This window comes from Taeniopygia guttata, chromosome 3 (genome assembly GCF_048771995.1).
Source record: "Taeniopygia guttata chromosome 3, bTaeGut7.mat, whole genome shotgun sequence".
In the NCBI taxonomy this organism is placed as follows: Eukaryota; Metazoa; Chordata; class Aves; order Passeriformes; family Estrildidae; genus Taeniopygia; species Taeniopygia guttata.
In genome coordinates this window covers 21,238,220-21,249,614 of record NC_133027.1, presented here as the reverse complement: position 1 = coordinate 21,249,614, position 11,395 = coordinate 21,238,220, and positions in this window count along the sequence as shown.

Sequence of the window (11,395 nt, the reverse complement as noted above, 5' to 3'; positions counted from 1 at the left end):
GAGCCTAGACCCAGGTAAAGACATTCCCAGTCTTTCAGAGTCTAGGCTAAGAATTCTTGGCATCCTTTTAGAAAGTGGGAGGCTTTTATAATAGATAACACATTAACTAGGAAATTACTCTGGCAGTTCTTAAGCACCACTTTTACTGAAGTCAAATGTTGCCACTCATAAAAATAATAGCAAAGGCTGTTTAGGATTGCACTTAAGAATTACATTTCAAAGGCTGTTATAGGAATTGAAAATAATTTATATAAAAATTTGCAATGTTAAAGCAGAAGAAACAATTCAAGAGCTGTCTATAAAAGCTGTTCTGGTAATTTTTGTCATCAAGAAGTCGGTATCACTGTAAGTTCAGAAAAAATTACAAATTACTGTGTAATTCGTAGTGTTACCCAGTGTCCCCTAAAGGCTAACAGTACAACCCAAACATACACTGAGACAATGACAGATTGTAATTACTAATGCTTCATCCTGAATAAACCCATGCATTCTCTTCTTTCCTTGTAATGAGAGGGTAGTTCTGAATTTTCTTGGTGGGGAGAAGGCATGCACCAGAAATTATTTATTTCTGCTAGCTTGCCTAAAGCAAGCTCAGTGCTGTAAAATTTAAAACAGAAAGCTATGAAGAAACACTGGAGAGATTAGCACAATGTGAAGAGCTGGCAGCTACCCAGTTGTCTACTATTGTGTCTGGTATTCATAGCACCCCAGTTTCAGTGGTTTAATCATTGTGACTGAGATGAAGTTGAAAAGCATTAAAAAGTTATGTGATTTTTTTTCTATGATAATTTTATTAGGATACTGAGGATGGGGTGCTGTTGTGATTTAAAGTAACAGCTTCTCAAATAAAATGTAGTGTGCTGTTGCCAGCTCTTCATCTCTTCATTCTTTCAGAGGGGACATGGATTAATGTTATCTGTTGAAGTTTTTACACATTCTGGTACTAGACAGGAATGTTTCATTGCTAAGGGAGTTCAGAAACATAAGAGGCACTAATGCATTTAGGGCAAGATGAAGAGGAGATGGCAAAAGCCAGAACGTGGCACACAGGAGGTGAAGAGAAGGAAGCAAAAAGCAAGCATTCTTTAAGGACTGAGACAAAGGGCTTCGAAACAAAACCAAAAAAAGACCGAAGCATCAATGGATTAAAACTAGCTATCCCATGGGTGATTTTAAAATACATGCAACTCTCCAGAGCTGCAAGTACCAAAGAGAAGAAATTATTTAAACAGAAAGAAACTGGGTAGCAAGGACTATGGCCTCAACCAGGATGACCCACGTACTGCCATGTTGCAAGATTTTTCCTTTGTCAATGAAACAGACACTTTTGGAAACCTTCATTTTGCATCATCATTCACTTTTCCATGGTCAAGCACTGTGGTGGGTTGACTATGGCTGGCTGCCAGGCACCCACCCAGCCACTGTCATTCCCAGTCCTTAACAGGACAAGGGGAGAAAATAAAATGAAAAGCCTCAAAACTCAAGATATAGACAGGGAGATGGATTACTTAGCAATTATTATTAAGAACCAAACAGATGCACCTTCAGGAAAAATAATTTATAGTCCATCAGAGTTGGATGGAGAGAAAAAAAGTCAAAAATTAAAACACTTCCCTTTTATCCCCTTCTTCTCAGGCTCAATTTCATTGCTTCTTTCCTGGCTCCTTTGTGTCCTTCTTTCCATACACTGAACAGTACAGAAGGATGGAGAATAAGTGTAGCATCCCATGAACTTTCCACCTCGGTCAATTCCCAAGTCCTCGGCCCTGGCAATGGCCGTAACTACTCACCATAGAGTCATTCCTCCTGGAGGGAAAAGCAGTCTCCCATTTGAGCCTCTATGTCAACTTCCCTGTGTAAATTCCCCTGGTTTCTCCTTTCCCTTTCCTGTCACTGGATTGGTATCCCTGGTGGCCACCCCCCGTTCCCTGGACACCAAACCCCTCTGCCCTGCCCTTAGCTCCAGCCCTACCCCTGCCCCTTCTTAAGCTGTCTCCTCCACGTGGTCGTTCTCTTTTTTTACCTTGCTGGGTTCCCCTCAGGCACATATGGTAGCCTTCACTGGAAAAGACCTTACAAAAAGAGCCTTTTTTGCTTCTATTGCTGAGCCAGCTGCGGTGAGTCTTGAGTGAGGGTCTGACAGTGTTGCCTGAAGGTTATCTCAACTTCCTTTTCCACAGGAGAGGCTTGTGGGGGACAGATTATAGGCAGCAGCAACCACTACTCCAACACCTGCATTTTTAAATAAGGACTGTAGTGAGTTCCTAACACTTCATCTCTGCACCTCCTTCCTTCACATTTCCCTTACTCCAGCATGGGCTCTTTCATGGGCTGTAGTCCTTCAGAATAACCCACTCCTGCATGGCCTCTTCAGCCTGCAGTTCATTCAGAGCACATTCATCTGCTCTGCACAGTGCCTGCCATGGCTGCAGAGAGGATATCTGCTCCGACATGATCATGCTGCAGGGTGGCAACCTGCTTCCCCATGGTCTTCTCCATGGACTGCTGGGGGATCTGTGCTCCAGTGTATGGAGCACTATTCCTATCTGCTTCTTCTCTCACCTTGGTGTCTGCAAGGCTGTTTCTCACATGTTTTCCCTACCATTCTACTGCACAGTGGTTTTTGCCCTTCCTTAAATATATTCTCCTAAAGGTGCTGCCATCGTGGCTGTGGGGCTCAGCTGTGCACTATGGTGAATTGTTTGGAGCCATCTGAACTTGATGTGTCCCACACAGGATAGCCCTGTCCTCTGCTCACAGTGATTTTTCTGCATCCCCCACTGTGCAGCACCTTGCCACATAAACACAGTAAAGCATCATGACACCTCTAGCCACTTTCTTCAAAAAATGTAGGATACAGAGAGGGGCATATGTGTTGTCATTACATGCTGAGCCATGCCTGTTAGAAAAATATCAGGTCTATAGTCTTCCCTGTGGCCTAGATCTGAAAAATACGGCAGTATTATTTTTTTTTTTCCAAATGGGGACTAATGTAATTGATGGAGTCATAGTGCTTATCTGCATGTGGTTGATAGGGAAAATCACTGGGTAATACAACCTTACCTAGACAGTGAAAGATCACATCGCCAATTCAGGCATGCACTTTTCATCATGTCACAGCATGATGGAGCATTCCTTTGCTAGTCTTTCTGCAGGCAGAGATGGCTGTGAAATTTGTAAGTGCCAATGTTTCGAACACTTTGTGAATAACTGGAGCCTGATTTGCTTTTCATTACTGATGTGAAGATGCAAGAGAAAGATATTACTGTGGCTACAACAGTTTCTGCAACAATTGTCCTTCCAGCCTACAGGAACAACTTGTAGCACATGTAATGCACAGGAGGAGCTCAGAATCTGAAATGCTGTTTTCAGCCTTTTTAGTAACAGTGGTGATAACTCTCACCATGATTTAAAAATAAATCTATTAAATGATTGTTTGTGACGTACCGTTTTAAGAAAAAAAATTATTTGTCTTGTAAATCCATGCTGGTTTTCACAGGCATTATTGTGATGCTTGCTTTCTAATTCAGCTGCTTTCTGTTTTCTCTTCTGGCCTTTGATGAGTCAGAGCCCATGCATGGACTGGCATTGTTGTATGTATAAATTAAGAATTTCCCTATTTTAGGAAGATATAGATGTCTCTTTCACAATTGCTGCAATCTTTCCTGAAGGATAATTTATGAATGTAATCTCATAACAAAACTACACATATGACAGCTGAAACTGCATAACCTTTGATGAGAATAATAGAACTGTAGGACAGTGAGAGGAAAGATTTCTAGTGCTAACAGTGTGTATAGAAATCTTCATGGCATCTTCTTGATAGTATGGCCTGAGTAGCAACAGCTGATACAACAGGAATAAGAGTGAGTGAATGGAATACCCCAAGCAAACTATTTTAAGGAGTGTTTGCCCAAAAATCTGATATTGCTAGGAAGAAAGTAAGGATGATTGAGTTTGCTTTGGATGACCTTCATAATGATTAAATTATAACGAAGAAATTATAAATTATCAAGATACTTTAGAGAAAATAAATCAATTTTAAAACAAAAAAAAAGCTTGGAAAGTAAAAGAAAAAATTAAAATTTGTGACTGTGGGGAGAGATCTTGAAGTTAGTGGAAGAGAACAGTAACTTAGCCAGATGCCATGAGCATCCAGGTCCTGGAGCAACAGTCTGACACAGAGACCCACACCTTAGGGGTGTATGTGAACTTGTGACATACTTTTTCATCAGTGTGTCTTGGCAGATGGTAAGGATATACACATAAAACTAGAGAACCCATATCTCCATCAGCAGCTGTGGGTAAGAATGGAGAACTTGTCCAAAAGTGCGGTTACATGGTGTGGATGTGGAAAGAAATACATTAGTTACTTAAAACAGGAGCTCCAGAGTAGTGGTGAGGGTGGCAGGGAGGATAACATACCCACAGTAGGTATTAGGGGAAGACAGGTCTCCTTTTAAAAGCAGAAGTGGCATTGGTACACAAAAAGTTTGCATTTCAAGGTTAAAAAGAGGAGCAGAAACAGGAGCAAAAAGAGGAATGTGGGGCATCAGCAGAGAGAATGTTCTGGTACACAGCTGAAAAACTGGAAAGGGTGAAAAAACTGGGGAAATATAACACAGCAGTTGACAACTAGTGTAATGCTGGAACACATTGTTCCAGAGGAGGAGGAAAAGCCATGCAGTACTTTAGATGATTGCCAGCCAAAAAAAGAACTACATAATTAGAAAATTACCTGGAAAATATTTAAATGAATTGTCTGCAAAGTCTCTGGGTTGTTCCTCTGACACCTTTTGCCTGCTTGGCCTGTGGGTTATTTAAAACTGCTGGTGGTCAGATAAGAAAATAAATTTAGAATGGAGCCATGGGATTGATGGAAAAGCCTACAAATCAGTATCTTGGATTTCCGGTCATGTAACCCCAAGTCTGCTAAGATGTCTCCATGAAAAGCTTAGGAAACAGGGGCTACCTTTCAATGATCTTCATCACCTTTTTAAGCTTTCTTGACATGAGAGGGAGATGTATGATCTGCAGGTATTTCCAACGTTGTATTTCTGTAAGTCATTGCTAGGAGAACGCAAGCTGGTGCCCCACCCCCTGAAGTGCAGTGTCTCACTACAGAAGAGGCACCGTACGCAGGCTCCGCTGTGCAACTTCGTTCCAACAGGAGGAGAAACTGTTCTTATGGGAGCCAGTTCTTGGCGTCTGGATTAGATCAACATCTCGAGACATTTTGGAGTGCCTGTGCTGGTGTCAGTGTTGGTGTCGAAGTCAGTGTCTGTGTTGGTGTCAGTGTCGGTTTCTGTGTCAGTGTCGGTTTCTGTGTCAGTGTCGGTGGCAGTGCCATGTCAGTGTTGGTGTCGCTGTTGGTGTCGGTGTCTGTGTCTGTGTCTGGCCGGAGGGGTGGGCCAGGATTGTGTGGGTGAGGCAATGCCCTGAACCACCCCCAGACCCCCAGCCGGTCAGAGCTGTCCACCAATCACACGCTGGGATGGTGCAAACCCAGCTTCTAATTGGCAGAGCTTTCCATCAGTCACACACTGGCAGTGCCAGTCCATCTCCTGATTGGCTGAGCACCAGCAGTCCCGCCTGAGGGGCGGGCCCACGGAGGTTTAAAAGGGACTGGCCATTTGTCTGGACCCTGCCTTTTCTGGAGTTCCACATGGGAACTCAGGGGCTGGTGGCTGTTATATGTATGTTATCTGTACCTTTTCTCTCTTTCTCCCTTTTCTTATTCTCTTTACATGGAACATTCTTGGGTAACTTCTCATAGGTTTAAAAGTTTCTAGGTTGAATGGACAGAGTTTATGCTAACTTAATATTAAACTAATACTAACCACTGCTATAATAAGTATTTTATATTGAATTTGGTGTTGTATTTAGTCCTTTGCCGAAGTTCCTTAATTTTCTATATTTTTACCAGGGAACTTTTGTATGTTTATGACCTCTTGAGAATATCTAGTTGGGATTTCTCCTTGCACCAAAGTAGATTAAAGGAAACTTTGGTTTAACTCCTGGGTTTGTGTTCTGGAGTGTAACACCAATGTTGCCTGCAATTTCAATGCTTATAACTCCATCTGTGGTCATATATAGAAGTCACACCTAAAAAGAATCTATGTTCATCACTAAGCTCCTGACATAGACACTATTGGAGTGCTTCAGATGGCTCTTAACTCCTTTTTTCAACTGCAGAGTCATGCCCCATGCAATTTCTTCTGGTTCCCAAGGGATTTCCACTGTTAACTGTGTCCTTGGACATTGTCCTGGCATGCAGAATGGGTGTCTTGGGCTTTTTAGCATTGTTAGCCACAGGAACCCTTTTTTGTCTCTCAGAAGGGTGGAGGAAGGAGGTGAGGTGAAGAAGGATTGGGGGTTGTTTGGCATTTCCAAACCTGCAGGGGATGGCTATGAAGAGAGCTCATAGAACACTGTACTTGACTACTTAGGCAGACAAAAGTCTTTGAAATCTAGCCTTGAGGTTTTTATCTTCAGTTGTAGCTTGAAAAAGGTGGCTGCTTTTGTGCTGTCTGCTTCAACTGACCAGAAGATAAAATAAGGCTGAGCATACTATAGCAAGAGGGAGAATGAGCTGTCAGAAGCACATGTATAATTCTGAAGGATGCTGAAGGGCACTTTGGCCACATGATCTGTCCATGAGGGCACTACTGTATAACAACATTAAGTGCAACAGCACTATATAGATGGATAAGTGGTGATATGACAAGTTGTTTCTGAAGTGCTACAAACTGTTCTTTATTCCTTGAGTTTTTTTAAATCCCTGCAGGAAGAAAGCCTAGCTTTTTCCTGTTGCTGCAATTTTGTAAAACTGTACATAAATGTTTTCCTGTTTCTTTCATGGCCATTTTGTGCATAATCTGCCCCAGCAGAAAAAGCTAGATGTGCACTAGTTCTGTGCTGCTCTGTTAATGTGACTCATGTGGTATTTCAAACTAAAAATGTGATACTATTTCCATCTTTCACTGGAGTAAGAACCTGCAACTAAGCAATATATAACAGCTGCTGAACTGCAGAGTTACTGGTTATAATGTGAAAGTACAGAATCGGAGTATTTTGTTTTACAGAGTCCCTTTTACAGTGCATCAGCTCCTGCGCACCATTTAAAAAACTGAATAGGATGCAACAATTGCGTCTGGTGAGATGGATAGCTGACATGGGCTGTCCTCAATGGTCCACAAGTTTTCAAAGAACTGAAACACAGATATATTAAATAAAAAATGTAAAAATTTTGAAACTCTGATTTCAGTGATCCAAGATGATGTTAGCATTGAGATGTCTGTGCTATAATATCAATATGGCTTATGAATTCAAATGTTTTGTAAACATGGGGTTTTTTTTTGTTTTGTTTTTTTTTAATTTATTTTCTGGAAGATGTACTTTCGATCATCTCTTTTACCTATAAAATGATCTGTGTGAGTTTTTATACACCTTGTCAGGAACCAGGCTTTCTGGACATTTTTGAATTGAACAATAATGGAGCTTGGCAACCCATTATAAACCAAAGTTTTATTGAGGTGGTGGGAAAGATGAGCAGTGGCATAGCTACATGGAAACTCACCCAATCCCCAGTAGCAAACACAGCATCCATGGTGATGCCATGACTTTGGACTTTAGGGACAGTTGGTGTTGGAGTCGTCCAGCCAAAACTGCCAATCGTGCAAACGACTTTTGCAGGTGAGTAGGAATCATGTTGCCCCTTGGCTCCACTGGTGGCACTGTAATGTGAGAGAATCCTACCTTAGATGAATAATGTGTGTGGTATCCTGCTTGTGCTGCCCATATCAGCCAGGGCAGGTGTTGGCAATCTGTGAGTGTGCCTGATACTGGTGGGGCCAGGGTGTCACCAGTCTGGCTGGGCTGACCATACTGGGCAGAGGCTGAGTGTCAGGAGCGAGCCTTTCTATATATTAAAAGAGTGTAAGTGTAAGCCCTCAATTCCTTGTCAATGTTAAGCCAGCAATTAGTGAGAAAAAGTGTATAACAGAGTTGGAATAAGGATACAACCAGGTAAACTGTTTGTTTGTAATGGGAGAGTATTTTGGGTTGCTTTTCTGTGCATGTAAATGTTTTCCTTATTTTTCTCCCTACCCTTCAAGTACTGCACTTCTTTCATTCTATTGCTACCCAGGCAAGACCTTGATGAATCCTAGGATGTGCAGCTGACTTCTAGGGACTGAAACTGGAGCTTAGCTAATTCTTGTCAATATTCCATGTGGAAGAATGAGTTGATGTATTTTTTCAGACCAACTGAAGGCAAGAGGTTTTAAAAGCACTGTTAGAAAAATGGGCCATATGAAGGATTCCCCCCATAAAAAAGAACAAGCAAGTGTACCGTAAAAGACTGTTAAATAACCAGATTGTTTAAAAATCTGCTTCAATCTACTTGCTTTTGATTGCAATTCTGATTGTTTTTGAATGCAGATGTGCTCTGATACGAAATAACTTTTCAAAGAAGCAGTAAGACAGCATGCAATATTTTTTTTTAATCAATAAATAATTTCAGTGAATCTAATATAGCCCATGCAACTGCGATGACTAATCTTATTTCTTGTGTTCCTGATGGGAACAAAACAACTATTTTATTTGCCTTCTGGGATTTTATCTTCACATGGACACTTCAGGTTGATGCTCAAGACAACAAATATATTGTATAGCAGCTATTGCTCTTCTGGACTGCCTTCATTTATTTGAACAGCACAAGTCTAAAAGTCTGTAGTCTGAGCTCAGTGAGTACCCTTCATCTTTTCAGGTACTGTGCATGTAAACAGAGTTCTTCCTCATCTCACTTGCTTTTATAAATCTACCTTAGGAGGAAATGGAGTGAGATTTTATAAAAGAAGCTTGAATTGCCAGAAAAAATTTTACTGATTATCTATGGCAGGTGTTTGGCACAAAAGCACTTTTAATATTCCATATATGGGCCTGTGGTTAGTTTGAAGCAGCTGTGTACTGTCCCTGAATCCACTGCATAATAGCTTCCTTAACTCAAAGTTAAGAAATTAATTCACTGACAAACTCTGGTTAAACTGACATTTAGGATTAGGCTGAAAGGAATATAAGGTAAGCAACTTGCCATTAACCTTGCAAAACAGTTGTAAAATAAAGATATGCACATTTTTATGTAATATCAAAAGCCTGAAAAATAACAACCTCAGTCATGATTTATAAAACCATATTTATTTGTTCTAAACTGAAAGTGGAGAAAAAAAAAGAGCTTTATGTATTCATTCCACCCTCACCAGAATGAAAATAATCAGGTGTTAATTTGGATGTGAGAAATGTTTTCAGTTCTGCTTCAGAAAGTATTATTAAAACTTGATGGGAGCTAATGGCAAGCACAGGCAGCAAGTATTAATAATGCTGGAGAGCTAGCATAATCAAGTTGTAATAACTGCTTCCAAAGGGATGTTTTTGTCTTCTCTGCAGGGTTCAATTTTCTATAAACGGGAGGAGAGCATCTGAGCAATAGGAAAGATCAGCCTCCCAGGCATGACAGTTGTGTCTGCTCCTACTTTCAAGTTATGCTTCTTCCTCTTTTTCTGGTGACACATGTCAAATGAATTAATGACGAGTACAAGGCCTCCAGTAATAAAGAAACAGTTTTAAGATCTCTATTCCATTTAATGGAGAAAGGTGTGCCTAGTGTGACCCTGGCATGGAGTTGAGTGTACGTAATCATGCCAGGGATGAATTCACATTGCAGATAACAATTTTAGTTTCAGTAATCTAGGCCAGTAGCCTGAAAACCCTAATTGATAAAAAAATACCCCAACTTTTCAAGGGCATGATCTTTTTTTGTGTATAAGTACAAAAGCAGTCAGACATTGGTAACTTTTTATTATCCTGAGGGTTTGGACCACCTATAGAGAAATCTGTCACTTTGCAAGCCTGTAAGACCAGGAGCAAAAAATTGCTCTTATGAAGTTGGATCCAGGAGACTTATCACTTAAAAGGATGCATATTCTTGGTGCTTCCTGAGGTTTCTGTTCATATTTACATGAGCACTTGCTGCCCCCTGCACAGGAGTGAGTTCCCAGTTTTGCGGTCTGGATCAGATGTGAATTATAGGGTACTCTCTGAGACCACATATGAGAAGGTTATGAAGGAACATCTTGAATTTTACTTAGATGGAATACATTTACATCTTTTCAGATTGTGAACCTACATTACTCAGAGAACTGGGAAAGACTCAGTCATAGTGGTACCTGGAAGAATACACACGATCCTCATCTTCTGTGTGGATTACCTGTATTGTTGGTTTCCCAGTTTCAGAGCCTTTGGGAATTGCTTTCATTCTCAGGAAAAAGAGTAAGGAAATTGAGAATGATATCACAAGATACAAAATTCCAGCTAGTGGCACAAACTACTGAGTGATTTGGTCACTGAACTATGTGGCTTATAAGAGAAGTAATTTGATTTGTCTAGTGTTTTAAGGGTTCTTCCCTGTCCTCTTTTAATTTTTTTTTTTTCTTCAGGAAATTGCTCTTCCAGAATGTCCATTTCCAGAGGCAGGAGTGGTATGTTAGTCTCTTTCTAAGAATATTTTTTATAGAGGGGAAGAAGTGCTTTAAAAGGACAGGAAGAAAGAATAATGATGGGCAGGGTAGTATCTTAGATTAATTCTGAGTTAATAGTGTTCAGGAACCACCTTTTGACTATTTCAATTTGCTACAACACCTGACAGGCTGGAAGCTGGACTCAGGCTTCCTAAACCCTTTCTTAACTCAAAGAAGCAGACAATCCCTGCTAAAGTCAGTCTGGTAATAGTATTGTCAGTTTCTCTCACGTGTACCAAAGTAGTTTGGGTAAACTGAGGGTATAAAGAAAAGCTGTAAAACTTATTTTAACATTCTCCTTTCCACAGCACGGGTTAATGTGAATGTAGGGCACAGGCACTCAGTTAAGCAAATCTTCATAAATGAAGGCAATGTAAAGGCAAAAAAAACCCCAGTGTTTCAATCTTTGGCCAGGTTTCTTTATTGTCCTTTACTTGTGCATTTCAGCCAGTATCTTGGTGCGTCACTGAAAAATAGGAAAGCACCTCTTCAAACAATTTACTAGGTTAGAAAATCACCATTACTTTTTTACCAGTGCTGGATGCATGGGGAATTCTCCTCAAAGCATGCATGCCCACTAACCTAACAGACCAGGTTATATTCCTCAAAGCAATACATATTCATCACATTTCCTGAACATATGCATATATGCTAATTTTTTGGGTGGACTTATGGTTCTGGATCTTTTGATGAATCTTACCTCCTTGAGAGTATGTCAAATATGTGATCAGGGCATAATGTACTTCTTTTACTATTCTTTGTTCTGACATACAATCCTTGTTCTCAAAACCAAGATATCTGCTGATACATATTAATCC